Here is a 21,783-nt window from a genome sequence, read left to right as displayed (position 1 = left end):
GAGACAGCCGTGCAGCGTTACAGTGTATGACTGTGCACCAACTTAAGTTATTTATAATTAGACTTTAAAAATTGTAAAGATCGCTCTATGAATTTTAAACCATATATCCTCTCAAATTCGAGAAATGTACATATGCGGACTCCGGAACCCAAGGACAGCCAGTTCCATAACTCCGAATTTCATAAATTGAACGAGGACTGTCTAATTCCTTCCCAGAATTCCAATGTACACAAGCGCAATCGAATTTTCATCCCAACTTAATTAGTAAGTCCGTGGGCTGTCTAATCAGTTAACATACATGTAAATTAAAAACTCCTCTCTTCAAATTGATTGAAATGGTATGGTCAGGATCTCATACATTTTTGTGAAACTGTTTTTTCTTTCTGTATAATTATGATTTAAAAATATTAACAATTAACAATGATTTGAAAAAAAAAGTAGCTTTGAGGCTGGCTTAGTGCTTTCAAGTACTTTGAGTACTTTGATTTAGATCAGCTATTAACAGCTCACAAGCGTCAACTTTTTCCCGGAATAAATAAAAATAGTCGTTTGTAAACCTGTTGTGTAAAGAAATACCCGGTATGTGTAATAAAACATGTAAAAAGGAACAGTGAGACTGAAACACTACTACACGACATTGGAAGTGTTTGATGATTAAAGTCGGATATGCAATTGAAAACCTAATCAGTTTAGAAAAAGTTAGGGTCCGCCAACATACCACTTGCTTGTGCTTAAAGGAGCATAGTCACGGTTTTAGCCCAAATTATTTTCCGATTATAATTTTTACAATGCTTTTGTAAGGCATTTTTAATAGGCAACGAAAATTTCAGTGTCATTCGTTGAGATATACTGGTAAGCAAGTTACAAAGCGTATTATTCTTTGCTATGTAAACAAAGCTTTTGTTTACATTTTGAATGTTGACGTGAAAATTCCAGTTTTAGACCTAGAATGAATGTGTTATTACGTTAGGAACTGTTTATTTCTGCTTAAATGAATAAGAGGATGGACAAATCAGCGTTAAAATTTATTTTTAATGGTATATTGAACCTATGTAAACAAAATCAGGGCACGAGCCTTGTTTACATGACAAAGAATTGTGAGCCCCTGTCTTGCTTTTAACTCCACGACCAACTCTCAAGTTTCGTTTGATCATTTGAAATGCGATCCAAATCGTGACTATGCATGCCCCTTTAATGTAACACTACAGAATTTACAGCGATTAGCAGAAATATAATCATGGAGGGAAAGATTGCTCAGATTGGCCCGGCAATATTTTTTTCATTCATATTTTAAATCATATTAATTTACCCGTCGTGTTTTTTGAAAGGTTCATATATTTTCTTATATAAAACATTTTAAGATATATAAACCTGTGGGAATTAGGTTATATGTTAACGTTTTATCTTGGACCTCTTTACATGAATGTTGCTAGAAATGTTTACTTCTGGCTAAATCGCTCAAATTTTTGCTATGGCATGTAGCGATTTTATTTCAGTGATCATCATTGTACCTTCGAAATGTGATGAAGGATTCTGAACAATTTAATCTGAACGTCAGTTGTCACTATCTTGGTCATCTGTGGACATCTTTACGAAAATTTGTGGAAATCTTTGAACAAAAATGGCGAATACTTTGGCAATCACTGTATCTGGAATTGATGCAATCATCTTTTGAATACGAAACTGAAACCCATTCAATTACACGTGGAAGTTATCGCAACCAACTCTTGAACTTGTTGGAGTAGTCTGTAAGATTTGTTGCCCCTTGAGGGCCCTTAATTGGGTAATAAAGAAATTGAAATTGAAATTGATTTGTGCCATGTTGTTAGTTATGAATTTACCGGTAGGCAGTAAATTATCACCGGGGAAAAAGAAGATGTTTCTGTATATCCGGCGACAATATGACTAAAATGTTCTATAGAAACACTTTATTTGAACTTTAGGTTGGTATGGGTGATTTCTGGGAACACAAAAACCTTATACCTGAACAACCAGAAACCTAATCCCTCTCTCGGCAATAGTGTATATCACAATATAGATAAGACTGAAAACAATAGAAATTAGCACTTAAACACGAGTGACATATGTCATAGAGCAAAACTTCAATTTGAGTGAGTCAAATGAAAGATGGAGGCGTAAGAGTTAATAAGATAATTAAGCAATTATAATAAAAAGGTACATTTGTGAATTCTTTTGAAAATAGATAATAGTAGGTCAAATTTCACGAAAATGTCTTCAACAAGAGTTTGTCAAAATTTCTCCCCATGGTCAAATACAAAATTGACACAAAGTTGTCATCTTGCAAGTTTTGTATTAATTTTCTGCCATCCGGTAAGTTCAAAATTTACAACATGACATTTACCTAATTTAAGGGGAAATTATTACAATGTTCTTTGAGGATGATTCAATCATTCCCATTTATAGTTGCAGAAATCGCTTCAAATCGTCGAAATCACCCATAAAAAGTTAAAAACCGAAGTTGAAAGCCGTTGCAAGCTTCTTTCGAACTTGTTGCGATAACCTCTGCAAGTCGTCACAATCATGCAATCCCTGAAAGTCGCTTCTATTTCGTAAAGTGATCGCAGTCATCTTGCGACGTCGTTACAACCGACTCTTATAGACCTATTACATCATTGCAAACTTGCGTTAATCTTTTGGGTCTCTGGAGAAGGCAGCAATCTTGCAATAACTTGTGGTGTTCTTGTAATTGTCCTTGTAAGACCTTAATATTTTTACGATAATCTCTCGATCTGAGTTTTTGCAAGCATATCTGGAATTTATGTCTGTAGGAATTAATTGTAGAATTAATTACTCTGTGGTGTAACGTGCTTGTATCGACGTCCTGTTCATCGGCTACAGATCAGTGACGACAGTATTGATTTCTAGAAGATCCGCCTCTCTACAGCGATTTCACGATAAACATTTTAATTTAATTTAAAAAAGGGTTTAATATAAACAGAACGTATCAAATTCTGTCACCCGACTAAAATGTTTTTACTGTTGATGGCAGCGCCGTATAGACGTCATTGTTTACGGATGTATATTAAGAGTATGACATAACATAAAGAAAACTCGCGTGTTTTTCAATCCGCTGACGTTATATTACGGATGACTAAGTAAGTCGGATATTGTCATTTAAACTCCCTAATCAGCGGTTTTCGTTTGGTGTGGACATTCCTAGAGGCCCAGGGTGGAATCAGCTGATAACAGACCTGTCCAGGTAGGCTAACTTTGTCCTTTATTAACAGATTCATATCCTTTGCAAAAGTGATACAATGCAGACAATGATTTCGTCGGGAACCTGCATTGTTTTATTACATTGGGTACATGATGGGTATTTAGTATTACGGACAGGTAAATGTGTAATACAAAATTTAATCTATCTGCAGTTTAAAAACATTGTCACACTCCAATAAAAATTTACAGTTGACGTCCTCATTCAGTGAAACATTTATGGGTAAACATCTCTGTTCCCCCTGAGCAATAACCACACAACACAAAAGGGATATCACGTACAACATCGAAAGCTGGATATCTTTGCATGAATGTTCCTTTTCTCATTATAGGAATATCACGTACGGAGTCAAAAACTGTGTTCTTTTATGTGCATACATTCTATTCCATTTCTTCCGTTAGCGATGTATATAAGGGGCAATGGATGAGGAGTATACACCCCAAATACGCCCCACCCATCGGCTTGAGCTCCGTGTGAGAGGACTGGTCAGCAATATCAGAGAGGGGTGAGTATATTTTAATAAAGTGTATATCGAACATGTATATATTTTAGACTACATCATGTATAGCAATTATTACTTTATAACTGATGGTCCGGAAAAAGAGATCGGTATACAGTTACCCAGCCACCTTTTATGTCCTTGAAATATATAGTTAACATATGCATGTACATACCGGTATGTAAGACTTATGACAATTTCAGGGAGGGGTGTTGAGTTGTGTGCGAGCAGTGAGCAGTCCCATCCAATGACTTGATAAAACCTGTGCGAGAAATCTCATGAAAAGATTAAACAGGGTTGAGATTTCTGAGTTGTTTTTTTTTCCACATTGTAAACCACGACACAGTTTTTGACCGGGTAGGGGGTAAATGCATGTATCATTGTTTTTCGGAGGAAGGGGGGGGGGGGTCCGAATGGTTTACAAGTGCAATATATCTAAGATAAAAGGGCAATTCTTAAGGAACGATTTTGTTAACGAAGTAAAGGGGTCAGCTAGCTCCTGTTCTCCATTTGCATCGCTACGCGGGCACGTTTTAAAAGGCTTCCCGATGCGATATGTAGAAAGTCACTTGTCTGTACTTCATACGATATGACGTCATAATTAACTTTGACGTCACGATCTGCATTCCTGCCGATAGTTCTCAGGGAATGTATCTTAACGTTAAAAGTGAATTATATCAAACCAGTATAATACCGCATGTTTCCTTTATATAGATGTTGCAGTTAATTCTAGACGTACAGAATTCATTCATATTAAAAACCAATATCAAATAATCGGCAGTTTTAAAGCTTCGTTTTAAGTTAAAGACTATTTATAAACTAGTGGTTTGGAGACTCTCCCTGCTACGTGTAAACAACTGAATGAAGAAATTTTAATGCATGTAAAACCAGCTTGGCGCAGGTGAAAGATCAACACAATTTTAGAATATTTTACGTAAAATTGGTAGAGAATATAAGTACCAATGTGAATCGTGCTGCGGAAACCTACGGATTTACCCCATTTTTTTGTAAATCGCTTTTGATTAGTAAAAATGTGCATTATTTTGATGATTTTGTGGAATGTTTCAACAATATCTTCTATAAACGAAACATCTATTTCTTTCCCAAGCAAGAACTTCAAAGTTTATGACTTAACAAAGGATTTTTCTTAAAAATATGTATGATTTAATGTCAATAATCACCTGCGCCGATGCGTGTTAACTAGATCATTTGCATTATTAGGATTCGCCTGTCACGTGATTACGAAGTACATATGACGTCACAAAAATGCATCAAATATAATGTTTAACATCGATGTCAATAAATGTAACATAGATTTAAAGAAATACTCCCGTTAAAATCATTTATGCCATGATTCAAATAATATCGTTTTCCAGCCGTATTTTAGCATCGGGACGCCTTAACAATGCTGCGTACTATAGTCATGATGTCATCGTCTGCATGCAGTGTGCGAGGTATGCTCCCCTTAATGAGCCTTATAGGTAACTCTGTCTCTTCCTATTTTTGAAAAGTTTTACAGGTAGTATTGTTATGTGTCACCTGGCCATGGAACAGAATCAAAATAAATGGAATATGATATCAATACCGGATATATGTTGTACTATTAATTCAAGGTCAATAAAAAGCATGAAACGGCTGAATAAATCAAAACATGTACAAATATAGAATCAAAACGTGTACTTACCTATACATTTGCATAGAAATTCATAATTTTGGACCAATTACAGGACTTTGAGATACGGGTCTAAAACGACCATTAAAATGATCATTTTTTATTTGCTGTGTACACAGGTTTTATTTGCACAGATGTAGCCTATCAGAAGCTTATTCTTAAATTTAATTTGTTTCAAATGCCATTAATTTACAAATATGACACTTTATAGTTTACCTCTTTCCTTGAGCGCAAGTTTGAACATACATTGCATGTAGTTTCTTCAAGGATATTACTACCCCAAGTATAATTAAAAATAGAAAAAAAATTGCTTGATCACGCTTTATTTAAAGTATTTTGTGTTCCATATGAAAAACATCAATAAAAATGTCTCATTTCGACTAGGTTGGAGATTTCACGTCTTTTCTGCCACTGTAAATTGTGTACACAGGTCATCATTGTTTTACATACTTATCTATTGACATGTCTTCTTTTCATAATTATAGTAATTTCATATTTAATTTTTTTTTATTTGGACTCTGAATTAAAACTTTCAACATATCCTGTTCGATATCCAAAAAATCATTATCGCAAAAAAGGGTTACCAGATGTATTTGTACTTTCTCTGCTGTGATAATACACAAGCTTCTCTCCTATATATTATGCTTCTCGAAAATATCCACGAAGTACTGTCATGTTGCGAAGTGTCGGTCTTTTTTTTTTTTTATACTCTGACTCTCGTCTACTTCAGTCCATACATCACCCACAACTACATCGCAAGTCATGTCCAGTTCATGAAGAAGGTGAACGAAGGGAGAGGTCGGCAATACAATGTGTGGAGGATCCTCCCCGTCGGGGGCAAGTTCAACTCCCGGGGGGATGTCCTGGCCCTGCTCGTCTGGTACTTGATGCTGGTCTATGCCGCGGTTGCTATCCCTGTGAGTGGTTTGTATGGCAGTAGAAAGATCACATTGATACATCCATACGCTGCACAGTAAAAAATGTTTTACAGCAACAGGTACGAGCGATTTTGATTCGTTTTAATATAACTCGATCGATGCGATAGGTAAGGCTAACCTGACTGCACTGTAAACGTGAATTCTAATGAAATTGTGGTTTCTCTGTCGTGTGTTGCAATATCTGCTAATACAATGCAATCAAAAAGACTTGAAAAAAATATTATTTGGGAAAGTAACGAACTCGATAGATCAAAATGTCAGTTAAAATGTAAAATAAGAAAAAAAAAGAAACCAAAAAAAACAACAACAACAAACGGGGAAATGATAAAAAGAGCCATCAGTGGCTAGCTGCAATAATGTAGCCCTCTCCAGATTTTTTTTTTTTTTTTTTTTTTTTGGGAGAGGGCTACAACTCCATAGGATCTCCGTAATGGTGCAAGTGCGGGAGTGATTCACTCCCGCAACGATTTCGTCTCAAATCGTATATAAATGACAATAACATCTGCATTTCTTACCTGAACTCAAATATTGTGGATGTCTATGGCATAAATTAATCCAAAAATATCAAGTATAGTCCATATATCGGTTATTTTTCGTGTATGTCAACAACGCAAGTTGAATTTGTCCGCCATGTTTACTGACCTTGACCGGTTTTATTTTGGGACAGCCAATGAGAAGTGGGAAATGTAGCAGTCGGAAGACTGGGCCTGGGAACTATTACATCAACCAGATGGAGAACAGCAGGCAAAGGAGTGCAAAGGAAGCTAGTGCAAAAGGAAGTCCGGGTGATGGAGGAAGACTCAAGAATGGTTAAAGCAGTAGGCATGAAGAAACAAGGAAGCTGGGTGAATTGGGAAGCAGTAAGGCAGAGGAAAGTGACCTGGAATGACATATGGTCGATGGAGCCAAACAGATTGCAGTTTCTCCTAAGATCAGTATATGATGTGCTACCAAGTCCAACAAATTTGGCAGTATGGGGCTTAACTGATGACCCAAATTGCAAACTTTGTGGAAAACCAGCAAATTTGGAGCATATATTGTCATCATGCTCCGTAGCATTGTCTGAAGGCCGATATACATGGCGGCATGACCAGATACTTTCGGTGCTTGCAGACTCTCTCGAAAAAGCCAGGAAGAGACCACCACCAAAGGACAAGCGGCTCAAGTTCATCAACTTTGTAAGAGCAGGAGAGAGGGAGAAGACAGGTAGCACTGGGGAGGGTAGAGGACTTCTTGGCACGGCAGGAGACTGGCAAATGCGAGCTGACCTGAAAACCAGAATGCAATTCCCAACGGAAGTAGCATCCACCAACAAGCGACCTGACATAGTGATCTGGTCTCCGTCAAGTAGGCAAGTCATTATAGTGGAGCTGACAGTTCCTTGGGAGGAGAGAATGGAAGACGCATATGAGCGGAAAATGGGGAAATATCAGGAGCTTGTGGCAGATTGTCAGGAGAGAGGGTGGAGAGTATGGTGTTTCCCAGTGGAGGTTGGCACGCGGGGCTTTGTTGGACAATCCTTGTGGCGAGCCCTGAGAGTCATCGGAGTTATTGGGTTAGAGAGAAGACAGCTCATAGGGCGACTAAGCAGAGAGGCAGAAATAGCATCGCTATGGTTGTGGAGAAGAAGAGAGGGACAGTGGGGAAGACAGTGAGAGGCAATTGTGAATGTAAGATCATTTCACAGGCGGATAGCTGGATGGTTCCGGGCTGGGAGCTGATCACCCCAGTCGGCGCACCTCTGGAGGTTGTAGTGGACAGCGCCGAAACAACCGAGGAAGGAGGATCCACCTGATGACGGGATCATCACGCATCTATACCACCAAGATGTTTACAGGTACTTGCTTATACTGGTATACCAGTGACCGCCAGGAAAGACTGGATGACGACTGTGAATAGGGCAGTGACAACCTGGATAGACAGGAGGCAGTCTGGAAAGACGGACACCCCAGGGTCTGGAGGCTTAGCAGGCCAATGGACATCCTCTGTGAAGAGGAACCTACTATATCCGCTATAGACAGATACATACTAAGATACCCCCGAGGTCGCACGAGAGTGGGGGAGGATGAGCGACCTAACCAGGAGGATTACACGGATACGACTACCAACCGTCAAAGGACTGAGATGAACAGGATTAACGGATCAACTTGCAGTTGTGGAAAGACTCTGAAGAACGCAAGGGGGCTGAAGATTCATATGGCAAAGATGGGGTGCAGACCAAATCAACGGCTGGCACAACGCACAGGGCAACCTGATGAGACGGAGGAGGAGGTGGTCCAGGACTCAGACCAAAGTGACCACAGCGTCCAAGTGCCAGACAGCGAGGAAGTCGACCAGCAGGTTCCAGAGGATCACAGCCAGGCGATGCCAGAGCCCAGTATTGATACAAAATCTGGAGAACAGAAGCAGAAAATCAGGTGGCCACCTAATAACAACAAAGCAGATTGGGATCAATTTGATTTTGATGTAGATTCAATCCTGAACACATCATTGGCTGGAGGAATAGACAAAAAGGTGGAGGCCATGGCCACAATAATGTACAATGTGGGAAAGGAGAGATTCGGTTTGGAAGAGGTCAGGCAGAAACAACAGAAATCAACTGGGCACAGAAATAGACGACAACAGGAAAGAGCGTCGATAAGGAGAGATTTGAGGCAGTTGTCAAAGAGATACAGAGTCGCACCCGAAGAGGAAAGAGCAGCTTTGGCGGAGCTAAGACAAGGCATGAGAGAACGACTGAAGATACTGAACAGGGCAGAAAGGAGCAGGAAGAGGAGGAAAGAGAGGGCCAGAGCAAGAGCAAGGTTTACAGCAAACCCATTTCAATTTACATCAAAGCTGTTAGGGAAGAAAAGCTCAGGAAAGCTGCTGGCTGAGAAAGCAGAAGTGGAAAACCATCTAAAAGAAGTCCACAGTGATGAGAAGAGGGATGAAGAATTGCCTGAGCAACCCAAACTTATTCAAGTATGTGAACCAGAACACATCTTCGATGAAAGCGAACCTACGGCCAAAGAGGTGAGAGATGTCATCCAGAAAGCAAGAGCAGCATCAGCGCCAGGACCAAATGGTATTCCATATAAAGTTTACAAGAACTGCCCAAGGCTGACAAGACGTCTATGGAAACATATCCGGGTCATTTGGAGAAGAGGTCGCCTGGCAGACAGCTGGAATCAGGCAGAGGGCTGCTACATCCCCAAGGAGGAGAATTCCAAGAACCTGTCGCAATTCCGAACTATTTCACTCTTGAACGTAGAAGGGAAGATCTTGCTCTCAGTAATGGCTAACCGCATGACAAGATACATGTTGGACAACAACTATGTGGACATAGCAGTGCAGAAAGGGGGAGTCCCAGGTGTATCAGGCTGCATTGAGCACACAAGCGTTCTCACTCAAATTATTAGGGAGGCTAGAGAAGGAAAAGGGGAGTTAGCTGTTATTTGGTTAGATCTTGCCAATGCCTATGGATCGATGCCACACAAACTTGTGCAGCTAACCTTGGAGAAGTATCATGTTCCAGCAAAGACAAGACATCTATTAGAGGAATATTTCAACAGGCTGGAGTTGAGATTCTCCATTGGAGATTACACAACCGCATGGCAACGACTAGAAGTTGGTATAGTCACTGGCTGTACAATCTCAGTCATACTATTCGCAGCAGCTATGAACCTACTGGTGAAATCAACAGAGAAGATGAGTAGAGGCCCATGGATGAGAGCAGGCATACGTCAACCACCAGTGCGTGCATTCATGGATGATATGACAATCAGTACTAAGACTGCAATTGAAGCAAGATGGACGCTCAAAGAAATAGAAGAGCTTATCAGTTGGGCTAGGATGAAAATCAAACCATCAAAGTCTAGAAGTCTGGTGCTGAAGAAAGGAAGGGTGACAAACTACGACTTCCAGCTTGGACAGGAGATAATCCCATCAGTCTCGGAGAAGCCAGTGAAATGCCTGGGGAAGTATTTTGATGACACACTGAGGGACACCAAGAACACAACCAACACTGTAGAACAACTACAACAGTGGATGGAGGCAATAGACAAAAGTGGACTGCCAGGAAAATACAAAACCTGGATATACCAGCATAGAGTACTCCCTCGGATTTTGTGGCCTTTGCAGGTGTACGATGTACCAATGTCCCGGGTAGAAGCTATGGAGCGCCTGACTACAAAATTCCTTCGCCGATGGCTAGCAATACCACAGTGCTTTAGTAGCGTGGGACTCTACAGTGTAGGGACTAAACTACAATTACCGCTATCATCTCTTGTCGAAGAATACAAGGTTACCAAAGTGCGACAACATCTAACACTTAGAGACAGTAAAGATGAGAAGGTGCGCGGAGCCAGGGTGAATCTAGAAGCAGGCAGGAAGTGGTCTGTTCAAGACACAGTCCGGGAAGCAGAGTTACGCCTGAAGCAATCAGACATTGTGGGAAATGTAGCAGTCGGAAGACTGGGCCTGGGAACTATTACATCAACCAGATGGAGAACAGCAGGCAAAGGAGTGCAAAGGAAGCTAGTGCAAAAGGAAGTCCGGGTGATGGAGGAAGACTCAAGAATGGTTAAAGCAGTAGGCATGAAGAAACAAGGAAGCTGGGTGAATTGGGAAGCAGTAAGGCAGAGGAAAGTGACCTGGAATGACATATGGTCGATGGAGCCAAACAGATTGCAGTTTCTCCTAAGATCAGTATATGATGTGCTACCAAGTCCAACAAATTTGGCAGTATGGGGCTTAACTGATGACCCAAATTGCAAACTTTGTGGAAAACCAGCAAATTTGGAGCATATATTGTCATCATGCTCCGTAGCATTGTCTGAAGGCCGATATACATGGCGGCATGACCAGATACTTTCGGTGCTTGCAGACTCTCTCGAAAAAGCCAGGAAGAGACCACCACCAAAGGACAAGCGGCTCAAGTTCATCAACTTTGTAAGAGCAGGAGAGAGGGAGAAGACAGGTAGCACTGGGGAGGGTAGAGGACTTCTTGGCACGGCAGGAGACTGGCAAATGCGAGCTGACCTGAAAACCAGAATGCAATTCCCAACGGAAGTAGCATCCACCAACAAGCGACCTGACATAGTGATCTGGTCTCCGTCAAGTAGGCAAGTCATTATAGTGGAGCTGACAGTTCCTTGGGAGGAGAGAATGGAAGACGCATATGAGCGGAAAATGGGGAAATATCAGGAGCTTGTGGCAGATTGTCAGGAGAGAGGGTGGAGAGTATGGTGTTTCCCAGTGGAGGTTGGCACGCGGGGCTTTGTTGGACAATCCTTGTGGCGAGCCCTGAGAGTCATCGGAGTTATTGGGTTAGAGAGAAGACAGCTCATAGGGCGACTAAGCAGAGAGGCAGAAATAGCATCGCTATGGTTGTGGAGAAGAAGAGAGGGACAGTGGGGAAGACAGTGAGAGGCAATTGTGAATGTAAGATCATTTCACAGGCGGATAGCGGGATGGTCCCGGGCTGGGAGCTGATCACCCCAGTCGGCGCACCTCTGGAGGTTGTAGTGGACAGCGCCGAAACAACCGAGGAAGGAGGATCCACCTGATGACGGGATCATCACGCATCTATACCACCAAGATGTTTACAGGTACTAGGAGCGGATCTTGAACTGAATATAGGAATTCCCCTATTTTAAACATAATTAACGCGGTAAATATGAATTTTCCTTTATATACCATTTCCTTAAATGATTTTTTAGTGATAGAACGAGGTAAGATCGATTATTTACACTGACATTCATGTTATCAAGCCCATCAAAACTCCAAGCGTAAATCCCATAAAATCACGCGAGAACTGTCATGGCTGCTGAAAAAGACGACTGGTAAACATGCTGATGTGTTTATCTGGTTTTGATTTATATACGGTTAGTTTGTTCAACCTGAATTAAAAAATCATTTTATCTAAAGGAAGTCAAATATAAAATCGATCTTTTCAGACCGAAGTCAGTCGCATTAAAAAATTAATTTTGCACCATTACGGAGATCCTATGGAATTGTAGCCCTCTCCAGTAAACATCAGATATAAAAAATCGGAGAGGGCTACATTATTGCAGCTAATCAGTGGCCTGGTCACCGCGTAAACCTGTTCAGTGTGTTGTTCCATCACTGGAAACAAAATGTAAAGGGGCATGGTCAAGATTTTGATCAAACAAATTGTTTCCGATTTTAATTTTCACAAGGGTTCAGAAAGGTACGGAAGCCCGTAAGTGCCACATGATATATATAAAGAAAACTATATATATAAAGAAAACCACATATATATAGAGAGAGAAAACCAGAGAGAGACAGAGAGAGAGAGAGAGAGAGAGAGAGAGAGAGAGAGAGAGAGAGAGAGAGAGAACCAATTTCAACTGTTATCCTCCCAAACAGGCACTATTTATTTTGTTATACTGAATGTCTTAATTTTAAAGAAAATTTTACTGCTTTTATGTAGAAATAACGTGAATTCTACAGCGAACCGTACGCGAACATGTAACATTTTTAATGTTACCCGTTGCTAAGTGCGTTGCTAACGCTGAGGGTAATAGAAAAGATTATGAACTGCGTCTTAACCAATCAGATTTAAGTATTTAACATGAAAGTATAACAATTTCTTTTATATTGCACTTTGTATGAAAATATACGACAGAATAATTTCTATATGGTGAATTTCTAAGAATTTGATAATAGTCAATATTTCTTTCATTGATCTACAATTACCCATTACCAACTGCTTGATTTATAAACTCTACTTACCGACTCAGGAAAAATAACATTCAAAAGTAAATATGTTAAAATATTGTACGTCAGAAATGTAATTTTCGTATATACTCTTCACTTGGTCCTATCAATGTAATGTCTAGAAGTTAATATAATGTAAATTTGAAATCACGCAGGCATTACTATATGTATTGTAAGTTACAGTTGTATAAAGTGACTTAGTAATATGTCCAAAGACCCGGGTGCCAATTAATTGAAATTTCGATATATACTTTGACATACATGTGTCATATATGCACAATTTCAATATAATAAACAGTTACTTACTTTACTTATAAAAGTAAAAAAAAAATGAATAAGAACGTGGTGCAAGGAGGGAAAAGATTTGTTTCATTAATTACCCCTAATATTATCAAGGTGGTATGAGACATCTAAAGATATTAATGTGGACAGAAGTACATAATGCGTGTCATCAAAATACTTCCACCGTTTTAGAGTTTTCAAATTTTGCAATGTTTGACCAGAAAATAGTTTTAATTTTTTTTTTGAAAGGTAAAAAGTATATAAACCCCAGCGAGATTCAAACTCATGCCTTACATATTCATAATCAACGACCTAACCCATTGCGGTACGCAGTTAGGAAATAAATCATAATATTAAGCTTGAATTTATTGTTTATTACGATAGGATGTTCATCACAATACGGAGGTGTCCCGTGTAAAACACTTTTGCTAGCCGGCTAGCGAAGGTGCGTGTAAAATTATTTTGAGGAACTGTTCCTCCAACTTTTATTTCTTTTGATGCTTCGTGCCTTAAATGCACAGCATTTTTTAAAATAGATATGTAGAAAAATAGACTTCAAACGAAACTGCCTACATTTTCTTTGATGCAACGTGCTTTAAAACACCTACAAAGTATGTGCATGTAAGTCTCAAGTTTATAGAACAAGTCATTTACATGTATTTCACTCAAAACCATGAATTACCGGAAAGAAATAATATAGATATTACAATTTGTTTGCCAGGGAGAGTCAATTTGCTTATCAGTGTAATTATCTTTAAAAGAGCTGCGGGATTTGTTGACAAGACGCTAAACACCTAGCGCACAAATTAAAGTATACTAATCCTGATTATCTTATCTTAATCGTTCTTTTCATCGGCATTTACATGCAGGCATTGTTTACCAAATACTTGCTAATGGGGGTATTTTGAAAGCTAAGTTTGATTGTACATAATTAGGTCAAGATTCCCATCCCATCACCATCTGTTCGAAAGCGGATGCCTATTAAATATGACTCTAACATGTTGATGTAAATTAAGGCTCTAGCTGTGAAAATATGAAACTGCAGGACTGGGTATTTCATTCAATATGTTATCAGATTGTTGTTACATTATTCGTATACGAGTGTTGATTAGGTAACAATATTAGATGTCTTCGTCGTCGCTAATGACAGGAAAGCTAATCGTTCAATTTAAAAGAAGAATAGATAGATTATCTATTTCCAATAGGGCATCACAAAGAAATAACATAGTTAAAATAACAAATCATGTAAGTGAATGTAATATAATTGATAATAATATCTTTCTTTATTTGCACAAGACATACATCTTATGACAAATGTTGTTACATATGATAAAAATGCAATATTGCAATAATGGTATGGTACATGTACAAATATACATAATAGTGATATTGTGTTCGATCCGAGTTTAGCTTTAGAAACAGCCAATATGTTCTAAGTTTAAGTTTAAGTTAATGTTCTAAGTTTTCATCAGTTAAGTTTAGTAATTCGCCCAGATGATGTGCACCAATTTCTTTTGGCTGTTATGTTTGAGAAGCAAAAATGCGCCGGCTCAAGTATTAATGATTTACAACTCCAAGATGCTAAAAGAAAACCCCATATTATTTCTAAAAATACAAGTACGTGTATGATTCTATTATATTACCATGATTTATCTAGATTTGTCAAGTGGTTGTGCAGAATATTTATGCAACCTAGTCCGACTTTTTTGATTGGGTTCGAATCCCGGAACAATTAAAATCTGTTTTATACATTATAATATTAATTTCACGAAAAGGTAATCTAGACTATTTAAGAATTTCAGAACAAGGACATGTAAACGTTTGTTAATATTTTGCATTGCGTGCATAATTTTTTTCAACATTACTTACTATGCGAAGTCCCCATCATAAACTTGAATCATAAACATTTTCTTCTGAACAAGGGATTTCAAAACGATGTACGCATCAATATAGAAAGGATTTTTCTCACCTCACATTTTTAGAATGAAAAAAAAAAAACAGTGTGTGGTTTTAAAAGATGTAGGTACATGTTGTTAAAAGCAAAAAAAAAAATCATTAAAAAGTACAAATCGGTGATAAAGCAATAGTTAGATGAATATATTTACAGATTAATGTGTTCCACCTTCGTATCTAGATTAGGCGTTTTTAAATGATATAGAAACATGCGATAATTATGATTACGAATCTGGCGGTTTTGAAGAGTCAGAATCATATTTACATGTGTTCATGAAGCTCTTTATATATATATATATATATATATCTGATGAAAACTGAATATAAATAGCTGTTCTTTTTTTATAGTTTCTTAAGTAGTTTAGTAGTAGCTTTAGATTTAGTTTTCTTTGTTTTGTACTCATGTAATTCATTTTAATTCATTTTGTGGTCCTGAAGAAGGGACTGGTTGTCCCGAAAATTTGACAATTTCTATTGTTCGTGTCGTTAGCCATTTTTAGTGCTTTATATATATATATATATATATATATATATATATATATATATATATATATATATATATATATATATATATATATATATATATATATATATATATATATATATATATATATACACACGATTTTATTTATATATATTCAGTTTTCTTTATATATATATAGACGTCGCGCACGGTGTTGGTGTTAAAATGTCCTTTCAGGGTGCGCGCACAGTATTTGACTATTTTTAAAAACAAAAATTTGGACATATGTAATTTTATATACCGATCTGTTCGAATGTATACGGACTTCAACAAGACATGTAATAAAATGTAGGAATTTTTTTTTATATTTCATAAATCGGTGTTAAAAACTGAAGTATTTTTTAGAAATGGCATGTAGATAGGTAACACTTTTTGGGTACATATCTCAAATAAACAACAGTATCTCGGTGAACTTTCATTTTGGGAGGGAAATTTTTGGTGGACTTATTATTTTGATAATTTAACAGATATACGTCATAGCGTTTTTGACGTAATCAATGCCAGGAATCGACGCCGGATCAAAGAATTCCCAGAATGAAGTTGTAGATGCGTAAAAAAATCCTCGAAAATGGCCAGGGCAAGATGAGTTAATTACCAAAATATGAATTGTGATTCAGGAACTTGCAATGATCTATTGAATTTTTTTTTAAATATATGACTTTTTAAAAAGAGAAATTGTTTCTGTTTTAAAATTTTCGCAATATATATTTTATAATAATTTAATTTTCTATGATAAAAAAATTCGTTATGCTGGAGTTTATTCAAGACACGTGTCACAAGAGTTACATTTCACAGTCGAACGTTATGCGTAGCATGGCGATCACAAGTATCATGCCCATTAAAAAAAATGTTGGCTATATTTCATAATAATAGAAATCATTTTAGAATGTGCATTTTCATAGGTTGTATAGCCTTTGAAAAGAAGCAAATGTGTCCGCAAATTTTCTTAATAGAAACATTTTAAAATGTCAACATGAAATGTCACACTTTCATAAAAACACTTTAAACTACATAAGCAATGAAAAGAGAAAGTAACTTAGACACTTCTTTTAAAAAGTCGCGCAGAAAATTCACAAAAATGAATAGCAGTTAGAAATGTGCTTTTTCTCCCAAACAATTCAATGCCAAATATACAAGCATTGCGAATAAAAACAATTGATTTTTAGAAAAAAAATGATGTCAACATTATATGTCACGGGTACGTAAAATGACGCAAGGACTTAAACGTTACGGCATGCAGTATGCGTGCGGGTTTTTATTCTTCATAAAAACAGTTCTAGAGAAAATTATAAATAACTACAAATTATTTTGTGAAGAAGGTAGCAGAAGTATAAAAATAATAATAATAAAATGTAGGAATAATAAATAAAAGACAAAATTGATTTCAAATATCTGAATTTAACCGGTCGAATTAATTTTTTTTTACGAATAAGATATAGACGACATGGGTACATGTAAAATGACGCAATGACGTTAAACGTGATGCGACGATGAACATGTATTTTGATGATTTCAACGGGATCTTTGACTGCTTCACTACGAATTAACATTATTGAAGAAAAAAGGAAACATAGAAAGGTAGAACAGACTCGGGAATGAAGGAGTTTTGTATATCATTTTTGAATCAAGAGCTATTCTTTACAATATATGACTAATTTCAGAGGAAGTTCATTTAAGAATTTAAGAAAAAGAATTGAAAGCTGTGAGCGAATCGCATGCTTTTGAACATTGATATTTCTTACAAATATTTATTTACATGTATATAACAGTTTTGAAATATAAAATCTCTTACATGTGGACAAAAATCAATTTAAAGGTCTTATTTTTCAATGTATTTGTATGTTGTGGTTAATGAAATATATCATTACGTTTTGAGTGAAAATTACGTTTTTGACGGTTTTTTTACGTTACCGAAATTAACACCAACACCGTGCGCGACGTCATATCGTTTTCATTATATATATATGTAGTTTTCTTTATATATATCATGTGGCACTTACGGGCTTCCGTAGAAAGGCATATTTAATAGGCAACCGAAATTTAATTGTCATTTGTTGAGTTATAAGCGAGTTACAGAGCTTGAAATTCTTCGCTATATAAACAAAGCGTTTGTTTACATTTTGAACGTTGAAGTAAAAAAGTAAAAAAAAAATGTTTAAACGGAACTATCTATGCTTTAAATAAAAAGATAGACAAATAAGCTGGAAAAAGATTTTCACTGGTATTTTGAACCTATGTAAACAAAAACAGGGCACGAGCCTTGTTTACATGACAAAGAATCGTGAGCTCTGTATCTTGCTTATAAATCTACGAAAGATTCTCAAATTTTATTTGATCATTAGAAATGCATTTTTAAAGCATTGTAAATAATACAAACATAGAAATAGAATTGGACCAAAATCGTGACCATGCTCCTTTAAAGGCTTACGCAATATTATACACGTAATTCAAAAGTAACATTGTAAAATGAAGTTGATTATAAACCACTCATTACACTTTCAAGCTGTTAAGATGTGCCTCGTTACATTGATTCTTTGTGTACTGTGTTTTTAGCTTGCCTGTTTCTGTGAGGTGACTTCCATCAATGTCGCTAACCTGATCGTTCTCGCCATCATGTGTGTGTATCACCTCACGGCCATCTATCTCGTCATCTCCAACATGAAGAAGCTTAAAGCCCTGTGGTGCACCACTCTGGTAAGTAATTAATAAATCATCTATAAAAATACCCAAATATTTTATTCACATAATATAGGAAGATACATTTTTATAAAATACAGACGCACCCTGCGCGGACCTGTGGTGTGAGAGGTGTATGGGGACACCCCCCCTGGAAATTTCTATTTGATTAAAATCACATGGTTAATATTTACCAAAAAAAAGGCCTCGGACCCCCCTCCCCGGCAAACCCAATTATCCCCGCATGCCCATTAATTCCTTTGCGGTCCAATTTTGATAAGCTTATTTTAGGACAAACTGGACTGAGTTCAAACGTGCATTAGAACAAAAACAAACTGAAATAAACTACTTTGAAGCGAATAATGCGCACAAATGTAAATTCTTTACAGTATCTATATCGATCCTAACAATCAACTACATGAAGGGGACAAAGAAACATTTCAATTTCAATAGTGTTACATGATAACTGCATGGTATTTCAAAAATATAGTTGTTTCTTTGATTTATTCAAATCTTAATAGCCTCTGGTGGAATATGTTTAATCCATTGAGTAACGGCATCTTACACAGAAATTATGTGTAAAATATGAAAACTGTTCCTATGGTTACCAGGTTGAAAATTAGGAATTTGAATATTTGAGACACTTTTGATAGAATCTTACAAGTTATCCAATTTTTAAAGGTATTTAGATGGAATTGTCTTAACTTTCAAACATAATAAATGAAACTTAATTTTAAAAAGAATTGCAATTGTTATGGTGATTTCCAAAAGGCAAATATTTTGCAGTAAATTTCTCCGGTTCTCACATTTCTCTGGCTGAAACGATTCAGATTTTGTTTAATTCAGTTCTATTAAGAATATTTTGTTTCTGATATTTTCAATCTGATTCAGTTAGTACGTAATTTTTTTTTTAGATTTTTTTTTTATATACTGAGTAGATATAACTTATAATTGTATGATAAAGTATCTTCAAATAATGAAATACAGTTGGGCAGAGTGTACAATCATATAAGTGGAAATATAAACAGTCTTGTTTTTATATAATTCAAATCCTTTATTCACTTAAAACCAGGTCAGGAATATGAATTACATGTTATACAGAAATATATAGGCCTACAAATAAACGAAAAGAATTGGCAAGAATTGGAAAAAGTACATTTGGTTGCAAAGGTTTGAGAAAGAGCAGACATCTGTTAAATTGTAATGTCTTTATAAATTCAGACAATTGTTACTTTAAGTTACTATTTTCGAACTTCAATTTTCAACTTGATATTTCGATTTTTTACATAAGGATTTAAAAATATTGAAGATATCCAATACATTAGATTTCTTAATTGTCGGTATTTAATATATAGGTTCTATTGTAAATTAAATTTTTTGAAATGCACCAAAAAACAAATCGCAGCTCCCGCGTATTGGACGTAAAGAATAGTTGTGCTTCGAATTTTTTTTATCAAAATTTCATAGCGACACTGCTTTTACGAGCAGCTACGATTCTTAAGACATAAACGGCAATTTTTACAAAATAGCAACAAGGAATGTAACCAAAATGTATTGAAACATGAATGTAGGTGAAAACAAGAAATGTCTGTGGTTGGGACATTAAAAGTGTTAAAAATATATCAAATACTATACGAAAGCCCATTGAGCTCATTTTCGTGGCTATTTTTTTTTTTCAATTTTCGCGAATAAACGCAAACGTTACTCGTTTAATCGTGATACTTTCGATTTATTTCGCGAAACAATTTTGTATTAATAATCTTTTTAAAAGAAAAAATAGAAATGACGAAATACATACATGTATTGAAAAAATCACCTTTTTTTCTTGTAGACGACAGCAGACAAATACATTGGACTACAGAATTATTTTATAGACATTACTGCAGACAATGCGAAAGAAATACACTGTGTTACTGCCAGTCAGAAGACGAAAATTGTACAGAACATGACCAACCACAGAAGTACACTCTCATTTTTTTAATATAAAAAACTCAACCTTGTGCCAACGCGGGCATGTAGCAACGGAAGGGGGGGGGGCTTGTTCTTTCCAGTTTTTTGTCAACCAACCATTATCTAATATGGGAAACATGTAAGCTAAGTCGTCTCTCATTTTTTTAGCACAGTGAAAAAAATAATATTGAAAGTTGATACATGTACGCAAGTCCTATTTTGCTCTATGAAACAACTGATCCCCCCTTCCACCCTTCAATCCTTACGAAACAGAGAATTGAAGTTTGAATGTTATTATGATTGTTGCCGATTTACAGTTCTGCTCTCCCTTTTTAAAACAAAAACGTGCCAACAAAGACTAGTTAGTTATGATGAATGAGATATTAAATTTCACAAATGCAATAAAACCAATGGAAATATTAAAAAATAACAAGTATCAAATCTGAATGAAAACAGAAAAATTCGAAAAACTGGTGTGGTATTTTCTGTAGTCTGACACCTGAACTCTGGTCTTTGCAGTGAACCAGGTGGTGCTGATGTTGATGACGGCCTCCTATCTCCGGGGCCGTCGGCGGGACCCCATCATCTGTCTGTCCGTGCTGGCGGTGTTGTGTCTGGTGGGACTGGTGGTACAGCTGGAGACCATGAGGGTTGTACTTCACGACCACTGATAAATTCAGGGGCAAAAGTTACTGACCCAGGGGCAAAACGTTCCGACCCAGGGGCAAAAAGTACTGACCCAGGGACAAAACGTACGGACCCAGGGGCAAAAAGTACCGACCTAGGGACAGAAGGTACTGACCAAGGGACAAAAAGTACTGAATCAGGGACAGTGCCATGTCATATCTGTGACCATTGATACAGAGACAGAAAGTACTGACCCATATCTTTGACCACTAATACACACAGTGACAAAAAGTACTAACCCATACTTGTTACAATTACAGTGACAGAAAGTACTGCCCCATATCTGTGCTAACTCATTAATTCCTCATCTTTTACTGACTCGTGGAACTATAGATCTCAGATCATAAGTCCATACTAAAATGCTGCTGTTAATTGTTTTATTGCATCATCATCATCATCATCATCATCATCATCATCATCATCATCATCATTTTAATGTGAATATTGTGTATTGTGACATGTATCAATTGTTTTAAATATATAATTTTAGAACTCTATGTGACATTTATTGGAAAATAAACTTCCAAGTATATGACACATTTGTTCTCTTTACATTCAGTTTAAAAAAAATTGGAGATTCATAATTGTAGCTTACTTTTTTCACATACAAATACAGACATTATTGATACATCTTTTTACTATAGA

At 36.7% G+C, this 21,783-nt stretch overlaps 1 pseudogene; it reads left to right on the top strand.

The window, feature by feature from the left end:
- Positions 1-2,967: 2,967 nt before the first annotated feature.
- On the top strand, positions 2,968-21,677 carry LOC128166879 (uncharacterized; annotated as a pseudogene).
- Positions 21,678-21,783: the final 106 nt, after the last annotated feature.

The sequence above is a fragment of the Crassostrea angulata genome, chromosome 10 (genome assembly GCF_025612915.1).
Source record: "Crassostrea angulata isolate pt1a10 chromosome 10, ASM2561291v2, whole genome shotgun sequence".
NCBI classification, from domain to species: domain Eukaryota; kingdom Metazoa; phylum Mollusca; class Bivalvia; order Ostreida; family Ostreidae; genus Magallana; species Magallana angulata.
The sequence above is the reverse complement of the archived record's forward strand: the minus strand, read 5'-3'. Positions and strand labels throughout refer to the sequence as shown.